Raw genomic sequence first — 11394 nt, forward strand, 5'->3', positions numbered from 1 at the left:
TCCAACTCTTAGCGACCCCATGGACTGCAGCCCACCAGGCTCCTCCATCCATGGGATTTTCCAGGCAAGAGCACTGGAGTGGGGTGCCATGCAGTTAACACTATTTCAAGCAAAAGGAGTGGCCATATCTTCACATTTTTAACCAGCTATACTCCAATATAAAGTAAAAAGTTAAAAAAAGAAAGAGTGACCATATGGTCTGAAGGACCAATCCATTGCCCAAAACGTCAAAGTTCCTATTTTGCATCAAACTTCCTGGCTCTGTGATGTGTCTCTTTATCCTCCCCTTCTCCCCTGTCTTCTGGTCTCTACTAGACTGCAAGCTCCATGAAGGCTGGGGTCCAATCCACCCAGCAAGATGTGTACTTCCTGCACCCAAGGCAGTGCCGTGAGCAGAGTAAACCATCAGTACTTTTTGGATGGATGAACAGTTCATCTTTCAGAGTGAAGTACAATCCATCAAAATATTTCAGCTTGGAAGTTTGGAGGACGTGGTTTTCACACTCCACCTTGGTGTTGGGGGAAGATAATTGAGTTATTTTAGTTTGGAAAGCACTCCCACTACCTGGGAAGACATAAGCATGGGGACAAGTAAACAGAAGCTGATGAATTAACAACTTATTTAGTGGCACTAGTGGTAAAGAATCTGCCTGCCACTGCAGGAGATGCCAGAGACACTGGTTTGATCCCTGGGTCAGGAAGATCCCCTGGAGAAGGAAATGGCCACCCACTCCAGTATTTTTACCTGGACAATCCCATGAACAGAGGAGTGTGGCGGGCTACAGTCCATGGGGTTGCAAAGAGTCTGACACAACTGAGCATGTGTGCACATACACACGTATGTCACTAAAACTTAAAATGAGGATTCAGTCTTAAGGTTATAATCAGAGATAACCCTCTGCGTGTTCCCTTTTTCACTAGCGTCTTGTCTCTACTGGGACCCCTAGATCTCTTATTCTGTGTTTATACACAGCCAGTGTGGGAGTACCAGACCAATGTACCTGCCCCCTTAGAAACCTGTATGCAGGTCAAGAAGCAACAGTTAGACTGGTCCAAAATTGGGAAACAAGTATGATAAGGCTGTATATTTAACTTATATGCAGAGTACATCATGCAAAATTCCAGGCTGGATGAATCACAAGTTGGTATCAAAATTGCCAGAAGAAATATCAACAACCTCAGATATGCAGATAATACTGCTTTAATGGTAGAAAATGAAGAACTAAAGAGCTTCTTGATGAGGGTGAAAGAGGAGAACGAAAAAGCGAGATTGAAACTCAGCATTCAAAAAACAAAGATCATGGCTTCCGGCCCTATCACTTCATGTCAAATAGAAGGGGAAAAAGCAGAAGCAGTGACAGATTTTATTTTCTTGGGCTCCAAAATCAGTGCAGACGGTAACTACAGCCATGAAATTCAAAGACACTTGCTCCTTGGAAGGAAAAAGCAGAGACATCACTTTGCCAACAAAGGTCCACATTGTCAAAACTATAGTTTTTCCAGGAGACATGTACGGATGTGAGAGCTAGAACAGAAGGAAAGCTGAGTGCTAAAGAATGGATGCTTTTGAATTGTGGTGCTGGAGAAGACTCTTGAGAGTCCCTTAGACTGCAAGGAGCTCAAACCAGACAATTCTAAAAGAAATCAACCCTGAATATTCATTGGAAAGACTGTTGCTGAAGCTGAAGCTCCACTACTTTAGCCATCTGATGCAAAGAGCCGACTCATTGGAAAAGACCCTGGTGCTGGGAAAGTTTGAAGGCAAAAGAAGAGGGTGGCAAAGAATGAGATGATTAGATAGCATCACCAACTCAATGGACATGCTGCTGCTGCTGCTAAGTCGATTCAGTCATGTCCGACTCCACTCGACCCCATAGACGGCAGCCCACCAGGCTCCCCCGTCACTGGGATTCTCCAGGCAAGAACACTGGAGTGGGTTGCCATTTCCTTCTCCAATGCATGAAAGTGAAAAGGGAAAGTGAAGTCGCTCAGTCATGTCCGACTCTTAGCGACCCCATGGACTGCAGCCTACCAGGCTCCTCCATCCATGGGATTTTCCAGGCAAGAGTACTGGAGTGGGGTGCCATTGCAATGGACATGAGTTAGAGTAAACTCCTGGAGATAGTGAAGGACAGGGAAACCTGGCGTGCTGCAGTCCATGGGGTCACAAAGAGTCAGATATGACTTAGGAACTAAGCACACAAGCATGTGCTCTACTACATATTAAGCTATGTCCCTAATAATATAGTTTGTACCTGTTTTTATGTTTTTGCCTCCTTGATAAAGCAGGCTTCCCAGGAGGCACAGTGGTAAAGAATCCTGCCAGTGCAGGAGACGCAAGAGACACAGGTTTGATCCCTGGGTCAGGAAGATACCCTGGAGAAGGAAATGGTAACCCACCTCTGTATTCTTTCCTGGAAAATTCCATAGACAGAGGAGCCTAGCAGGGGTTGCAAAGAGCCAAACACTACTGAATGAGTGAGCACACATGCAAATTTAACAAGGGCTTGCTAAATATTAAGTGTTATGTCCAAATGAAACATTGAGAAACTTAGCTGGTGATCCAGTGGTGAAGACTCCAGGCTCCCAATGCAGGGGCCTGGGTTTGAGCCTTGGTCAGGGAACTAGATCCCACATGCTGCAACTAAGAGTTGGCATGCTGCAACTGAAAAAAATGATCCCACATGCCACAACTAAAAGTCCCATGTGTCCCACAGCTAATACCTGCTTCAGTTCAGTTCAGGCGTGTCCAACTCTTTGAGACCCAATGGACTGCATCACACCAGGCTTCCCTGTCCATCACCAACTCCTGGAGCTTGCTCAATTTCATGTCCATTGAGGTGGTGATCCCATCCAACCATCTCATCCTCTGTCGTCCCCTTCTCCTCCCGCCTTCAATCTTTCCCAGCATCAGGGTCTTTTCCAATGAGTCATTTTTTCACATCAGGTGGCCAAAGTGCTGGAGTTTCAGCATCAGCATCAGTCGTTCCAAGGAATATTCAGGACTGATTTCCTTTACAATTGACTGGTTTGATCTCCTGTCCAAGGGACTCGAGTCTTCTCCAACACCACAGTTGAAAAGCATCAATTCTTTGGTGCTCAGCTTTCTTTATAGTCCAGCTTTCACATTCATACATGACCACTGGAAAAAACACATCTTTGACTAGAAGGACCTTTGTTGATAAAGTCATATCTCTGCTTTTTAATATGCTGTCCTGATTTGTCATAGCTTTTCTTCCAAGGAGCAAGTGTCTTTTCATTTCATGGCTGCAGTCACTATTTGCAGTGATTTTGGAGCCCAAGAAAATAAAGTCTGTCACTGTTTCCATTGTTTCCCCATCTATTTGCCATGAAGTGATGGGACCGGATGCCATGATCTTCATTTTTTGAATGTTGAGTTTTAGGTCATCTTTTTCACTCTCCTCTTTCACTTTCATCAAGAGGCTCTTTAGTTCCTGTTCACTTTCCGCCATAAGAGTGGTGTCATCTGCATAGCTGAGGTTATTGATATTTCTCCCAGAAACCTTTATTTCGGCTTGTGCTTCATCCAGCCCGACATTTTGCATGCTGTACTCTGCATAGAAGTTAAAAAAGCAGGGTGACAATATACAGCCTTGATGTACTCCTTTGCCAATTTGGAACCAGTCCGTTGTTCCATGTCCAGTTCTAACTGTTGCTTCTTGTCCTGCATACAGGTTTCTCAGGAGGCAGGTAAGGTGGTCTGGTATTCCCATCTCTTGAAGAATTTTCCACAGTTTGTTGTGATCCACACAAAGGCTTTAGCATAGTCACTGAACAGAAGTAGATGTTTTTCTGAAATTCTCTTGCTTTTCCTATGATCCAGTGGATGTTGGCAATTTGATCTCTGGTTCCTCTTCCTTTTCTAATCGTTTGAACATCTGGATGTTCTCAGTTCACATACTGTTGAAACCTAGCTTGGAGAATTTTGAGCATTACTTTGCTAGCATGTGAGATGAGTACAATTGTGCGGTAGTTTGGACATTCTTTGGCATTGCCTTTCTTTGGGATTGGAATATAAACTGACCTTTTCCAGTCCTGTGGCCACTGCTGAGTTTTCCAAATTTGCTGGCATATTGAGTGCAGCATTTTAACAGCATCACATTTTAGGATTTGAAATACTCAGTACAGTCAAATAAATATTTTTTTTAAATCTTGCATAATTGCATGCTCAGTAGTGTTTGACCCTTTGTGACTGCATAGACTATAGCCTAGCAGGGTCCTCTGTCCATGGAATTTTCCAAACAAGAATACTGGGAGCAGGTTGCCATTTCGTTCTCCAGGGGATCTTCCCAACCCAGGGATCATACCCAAGTCTCTGGCATCTCCTGCATTGGCAGGAGGATTCTTTACCACTGTGCCATCTGAGAAGTCCCTTAAAAAGTCTTTTGAAAAAAATTGAACATTGAGCTTACTCATCCTGGTATTGTTTGAAAGTTTAGTTGATCTGTTTCATCATTGAAAGCTGTAGTTCCCAGCTATTTCTTCACTGTGATACACAATGGATGAAATGAATATATCAGATAATTCCTTGGGTCTATCCATTTTAAAATAATTTCCTGGACTTCACTGGTGGTACAATGGATAAGAATCCACCTACCAATGCAGGAGACACAGGTTGGATCCCTGGTCCGGGAAGATCCCACATGCCACAGAACAAGCCTGTGAGCCACAGCTATTGAGCTCACATAGGGCAATACTGAAGCCCATGCTTCTAGAGCCCATGCTCTACAACAAGAGGAGCCACCACGATGAGAAGCCCATGCACTGCAATGAAGAGTGACCCTCGCTTGGCACAACTAGAGAAAGCCCCAGCACAGCAATGAAGACACGTGCAACCAAAAATTTTTGGTTTTATTTTTTAAATAATTTCTTGAATACCTACTATGTGCCTGCCACACACTGTGCCAGATATGACACACAGCCAGATGTCAGGCTAAGGCTTAGACAAGTTGGTTGGTAATTATGTACATTTCCCAGCATGGTAGCTACAAAGTTCTTTATTTTTTCATGGTATTCATTCATTCCTTTATTCAGAATGCTTTCACATACCCATTTTGTGTCAGGATATATGCTAAGTGCTAGGCATAAAATGGTAAGTAAGACAGATACACGTTCCTCTCATGGAGTTTATGTTCTAGTAGGGGACAAAGCTCGGAGAAGACAATGGCAACCCACTCCAGTACTCTTGCCTGGCAAATCCCATGGACAGAGAAGCCTGGTGGGCTGCAGTCCATGAGGTCACTAAGAGTCGGACACGACTGGGCGACTTCACTCTCACTTTTCACTTTCATGCATTGGAAAAGGAAATGGCAACCCGCTCCAGTGTTCTTGCCTGGAGAAGCCCAGGGACGGGGGAGCCTGGTGGGCTGCCATTTATGGGGTCACACAGAGTCGGACACAACTGAAGCAACTTAGCAACAGCAGCAGCAGCAGGGGACGAAGCTACATCAGAACACAAGTGAGTGAAAGAGAATTTGCTATAATTTGGGTTTTTTTTTTTAGTTGTGTGCAGCACTCTCTGGTCTCCTTCCTCTTCCCTTTCCTCCTGTTCTTGAGCACTTCGGTCCTAAAGCCATTAGGTAAGTCAGAAGAAGGTAGCATCCATGTCCAGGGACATGGGGAGACTTGGTAGCTTAGATCGGAGTGTCAGGCCGGAGCAGGATAAGGAAGAGGTCAATCCAGAGCAGAAACCTGGCTCAGGTGTGGCCCGAGTGGCGAGGAGGCCATCCCCACGTGCTGTGGGGACAATGAGCGGTGGGTTACACAGGGAAGTGATAAAACCGACAAGCAGACGAAGGGTGAGAAGGGCCCGGTTTCTCACCACAAGAGGAGAGAGTTGCAGATACAAAAAAAAAGAGAAAAACTGGAGTGGGCTTTTGTATTAGATTGAAATACTGGTGTGACTTCATGATTTCCAATGTACCGTATATATACACATACATATATTCTCTAGCTGGCTTCTAAATAACATTCTCCACTAAAATATACCAGGGTTCCTTTTTAAAATTGAAGTATAGCTGATTCACAAAAGGGCTCCTTGAAAAAAATGCCTGATTCCATGGCCAGAGTAGGAAAAATACTTGATTAGCTTGGGAAAAAAGATTTTTTTCAGGAAAGCAAAGCAGCAGCCAGGAATGAGGGGCCTGTGTCATAGGTCACAGTAGCCAGTTTCCCGCAGCCAGCATTGGCCAAATGTGGGATAATTTAAGCATTAGAATAAATAACTATAGTGATAGATTATAACCCACTGGATAAACAGAAGACCACACTGGTATAAAATAATAAATGAATAACCTAATAGTGGAGAGCAAACTGCAGAGAGAGGTACCAAATGAAGGCCTAGGAAATAACACACCCAGAGATGGAAAAGCAACAAAGTCAATTCTTCTTTACAGCCTCTTTTTTTCCTTTAAATAACAGTAAATGGTTAGAAATTACTAATTTTTTTTTTTTTTTGCCTCACCATGAGGCATGCAAAAATCTTAGTTCCCCAACCAGGGATTGAACTTGTGCCCTCTGCATTGGGAGTGCAGAATCTTATCCACTGGGTCACCAGGGAAGTTCAATAATTGCTAACTAAAGTTATTTTTGAATTCTGAGTTTGAACAGCAGAATGAAATAGTGTCTAGACTGACTCACCAGTGGAAGGGCATCAGGAGAAACCAGTTTTTCAAAATAGGTTTTTCCAAAACTACAAAGCTGTTGAATATGTATTATCACAGACTAGTCACTCAAGAGTTTTTTATAATGAGCTATGTATTTTAATTAGCAAAATTTAGAGCCCATCAAGGACTCAAAATTTGTGCTATTCCGTTCTTAATTTTTCTCATATGGATTGTGTTTGATGCAAAGCAATATCAAGCAAAACTCATACTTATTTGGCTGAACTGTTGCAATTACAGAAAAAAGTCAGTGAACATTTCCTGTAAGGCAAGTCGCAGAGTCAGATACGACTTTGCAACTGAACAACTTTTGCTAGAAGTTAGAAGCTGCTTTAATTGTTTCCACCACCAGATGGCAGTGTTAGGATATCATAGAAATTCTACTCACTGCTAACATGTATTGGTTTCTGACAAGTAACTTTCTGAGACAGTAAGGGAAAGGGTGAGGGCAACATTACCTACCTAAAAGTGTTGTGAGAATAAAATCACAAATATATGCAAAGCATGGACATATGTTCATGGGTTGAATTGTGTCCACCAAAATTCGTATGTTGAAGTCCTAGTCCCCAGTGCCTCACACTGTGACACTGTTTGGAGAAGGGGTCATTGAAGACATAATTAGTTCACACTAATGAAGTTACTCAGGTGGTCTCTAATATGGTCAGTGTCCTCATACAAAGGGGACACTTGGACACAGACATTCACAGAGGGAGGCCATCATGTGAAGAGGAAGGCAGACTTGGGGTGATGCTTCCACAAGCCAAGACCCACCAGAGATGGCCAGCAACCACCAGGAGCTAGGGCAGAGGCAGGGAGCACATTCTGCCTCACAGCCCACAGGAGAAACCAAGCCTGCCAACACCTTGATCTCAGACTTCCAGCCTCCAGAACTGGGAGACAATACTTTCCTGTTGTTTTAAGCCTCCCGGTTGGTGGCACTTTATTAGAGCAGCCCTGGGAAATGAACAGCATGTGAAAAAGGACTAATGCACATCAGCTGTTAGGAGCACTGAACACTTCTAATATAATTGTGTGAAACAAGACTGTTTCTGCTACAAAGTGCATTTTCCAGCTGTTATGGATTTATTGAATATATCTTACACACGCACACACACACACACACACACGCACCACCCAAATGAAGACATTCTATGGAGCAAGAGAAAGCAGGGAGGGGGATTTCAGTGAAACACAGGAGAATAGCTGCTAACAATGAGATACGTAAGGTCTTCCTTCTCTGAGGAAGCTCACGCAGAGGCCACATGACCCCTTGGGAAGGTCAGGATTTGGAGCTCTATGGTTTTGAGACCCTCAGGCATGCGCTATAAAGGTATTAGTTCTTCATACCAGAGAGGGCCTCCCTCTGCTGGTTGGAGAGTTGAAGCTAATAATTGTAGCATCCCTCTTCATCTCAGGCCATGAATTTTGGTCATTTCCTTTTATTCTCTAAAAGCTGGGAAAGGGAAAGGGGCAAAGAAGCTTGGTGGTAGTTTTGTTTTGTTTGTTTTTGTCAAGATCTAGAATCTCTAAAAACCAATTTTATTAAAGATTGAGATCAGTTAGTGGAAGGAAGGCTGAAGAACTGCCCCTGAGCCCCCTGTCCACATATGTCCTCAATATTTCACCCCAAGCCCTACCCCAGAGACAATGAATAAAAGAGTCTTGAATCGGGCTTCCCTGGTGGCTCATGGTAAAAAATCTGCCTGCCAATGCAGGAGACACAGGCTTGATCCCTGATCCGGCAAGATCCCGCTTGCCCCAGAGCACTCAGTCTGTGTGCCACAGCTCTGACCTGTAGGCCCGAGAGCCGTAATCACCGAAGACTGCATGCCCTAGAGTCTGTGCTTCGCAGCCAAAGGAGCCATCGCAATGAGAAGCCTGTGCACTAGAAGCAGAGAGGAGGCCCCACTCACCACAACTAGAGAAAAGCCTGAACAGCAGCAAAGACCCAACACACCCAAAAATAATTTAATTTCATTTAAATTTTAAAACACTGATGTATTTTTTTTAAAGAGTCTTGAATAAAGTGAGCTGGAATAGGCAGCACAGCAGGTCGCCACACTTGACACAGAACTCACCCCAAATCATCCCTTCCTCAGGCTCAGAGAAGGGCCTTGGCCCCGTTGGATGGGCTGGGAGGCTGTCAGCTGTTAGGGGAACTTGGAGCGGCCTCTTTTGTGTGTGTTTGATAAAGAGAGCATAGTGAGTATTTCCTGTGAGGTAATGGGTTGGATTGGAATTTTAACTAAAAGAAACTGTGAGGACCTTGTTTGGTTACTGAAATGAGCCAACCAAGCAGAAAAGTTATCTTGAGACAACTGAAACCCAGGGAGGGTCCGGATTCTAGATCTGCAAAAATATGACACTGAGTCTTCTCTATCCCATGACCTCTATACATATTAGCTGTTTCCTCTCCCTAAAAAACACCTTCCACCCCACTCAATTTTGTCTAGTTAACTCTATATTTTTTAAGACTCTATCATCAAGGATACGTTTTCCGTAAGGCCTTCTCTGATTTCTACGCTCTCAGTCTTAATTACGTGGAGTGGCACAGAGTCAGGAAATTTATATGTTCACCTCGGCATTCCCAGCACCTAGTTGAATGCCTGGCTCATAACTTGGCTTCCTGATTGGGCTGAAAGTATCTTGGGATCACAATATTTATCTGATTGATTTTTATATCTTTCCAGAGTGCCAAGAATAAAGCCTTGTACACAGTAGGAGATCAATAAAAACTTGTTAAACATACAGATTACAAAATGTAACAAGTTTGTTCTTTCTTTTTGTATTTCAAGGGAAAATATAATAAATAATTATGATACCAAGCCAAACAAATCCAAAGAAACCTCCAGGAAACAAAAATGAGCAAGTGTGCCAAGAGGTTTTACAGAGTAAGTCCATATGGGATTTTAAAAACAACACAACTGCTGTAGGGCTTTATTGTGAATTGAATCCGCCAATATCAGTGCTGAAGAAGCCAGTCCTAAAGCCAACTACCAGCATTTGTTTCCCAAACACTGATTAAAACAAATATTTTTCAGTTGCCATAGCTTTGGGATGTATTTTTGACAAGCACACTGAACACAAGAAAATAATATGGAAACTCTGGCTCCTTTCATTTTTGTTTGACATTAAAGAACCTAACCTCACTAGTGAGGCTAGAAAACACCAGTTTCACAACCACAAAGATAAGTTTCCTTGGATCCAGGATGCCAACTCCGGTGCCATCGTTGTGATGATCTGTCATTTCTACCAGCTTTACAATTGAACACAGCTTCCAAGTAGCCTTCAAGTTTGGAAACTCACTAAAATTAGACTAAGTCCTGTGTCTCTGCATGAAAGCACTGACAATATCTCTTTAATATGGTATCCAGCCCTTCTGCACAGTTTTAACTTTTATTATGAAAATCTAAGAGCATATATACAGGGCTTCCCTGGTGGCTCAGGTGATAAAGAATCTGCCTGCAATGCAGGAGACCCAGGTTTAATCCCTGGGTTGGGAAGATCCCCTGGAGAAGGGAATGCCGACCTACTCCAGTATTCTTGCCTGGGAAATCCCATGGACAGAGGAGCCTGGCAAGCTAAAGTCCAAGGGGTCACACAGAATCAGACATGATTTAGTGACTAACACTTCAAGAGCATATACCAAATCAGGGAGAATTCATTTGCCCAGCTTCAACAGTTACCAATTGTGAAAGGAGAACTCAAGACATAGAACCACTAAAGAAAGACTTTTTGCTTTCACTATTTAATAAGGGAGACGATACTTCATAACAAACGTATTCTCCAAACAAAGAACATAGCAGGTATCTAGATTAAAAATGAGAAGTTGCCAAGATTACTATCAGTTTGTATCATATTGCAAGGATTGTCACTGATCTGTGGATATCAATATTGTAAAACTCAGGAATAAAGTTGTTTGCATTAGGTTCTGAGCAGCTTACAAGAACGACTTACTTAGATCTTCATTCAGAGGCTGCTGCTGCTGCTAAGTCGCGTCAGTCATGTCCGACTCTGTGCGACCCCATAGAGGGCAGCCCACCAGGTTCCCCCATCCCTGGGATTCTCCAGGCAAGAACACTGGAGTGGGTTGCCATTTCATTCTCCAATGCATGAAAGTGAAAAGTGAAAGTGAAGTCGCTCAGTCATGTCCGACTCTTAGTGATCCCATGGACTGCAGCCTACCAGGCTCCTCTGTCCATGGGATTTTCCAGGCAAGAGTACTGGAGTGAGGTGCCATTGCTTTCTCTGCATTCAGAGGCTAGTGTTAGGATATTCTGCCTTTTTTTAGTTTCAGTTCAGTTCAGTTCAGTCACTCAGTCGTGTCCGACTCTTTGCGACCCCATGAATTGCAGCACGCCAGGCTTCCCTGTCCATCACCAACTCCCGGAGTTCACTCAAACTCACCTCCATCAAGTCGGTGATGCCATCCAGCCATCTCATCCTCTGTCGTCCCTTTCTCCTCCTGCCCCCAATCCCTCCCAGCATCAGAGTCTTTTCCAATGAGTCAACTCTTTGCATGAGGTGGCCAAAGTATGGAGTTTCAGCTTCAGCATCATTCCTTCCAAAGAAATCCCAGTGTTGATCTCCTTCAGAATGGACTGGTTGGATCTCCTTGCAGTCTAAGGGACTCTCAAGAGTCTTCTCCAACACCACGGTTCAAAAGCATCAATTCTTCAGTGCTCAGCTTTCTTCACAGTCCAACTCTCAC

This window comes from Bison bison, unplaced genomic scaffold, assembly GCF_000754665.1.
Source record: "Bison bison bison isolate TAMUID 2011002044 unplaced genomic scaffold, Bison_UMD1.0 scf7180017864485, whole genome shotgun sequence".
Lineage (NCBI taxonomy): Eukaryota > Metazoa > Chordata > Mammalia > Artiodactyla > Bovidae > Bison > Bison bison.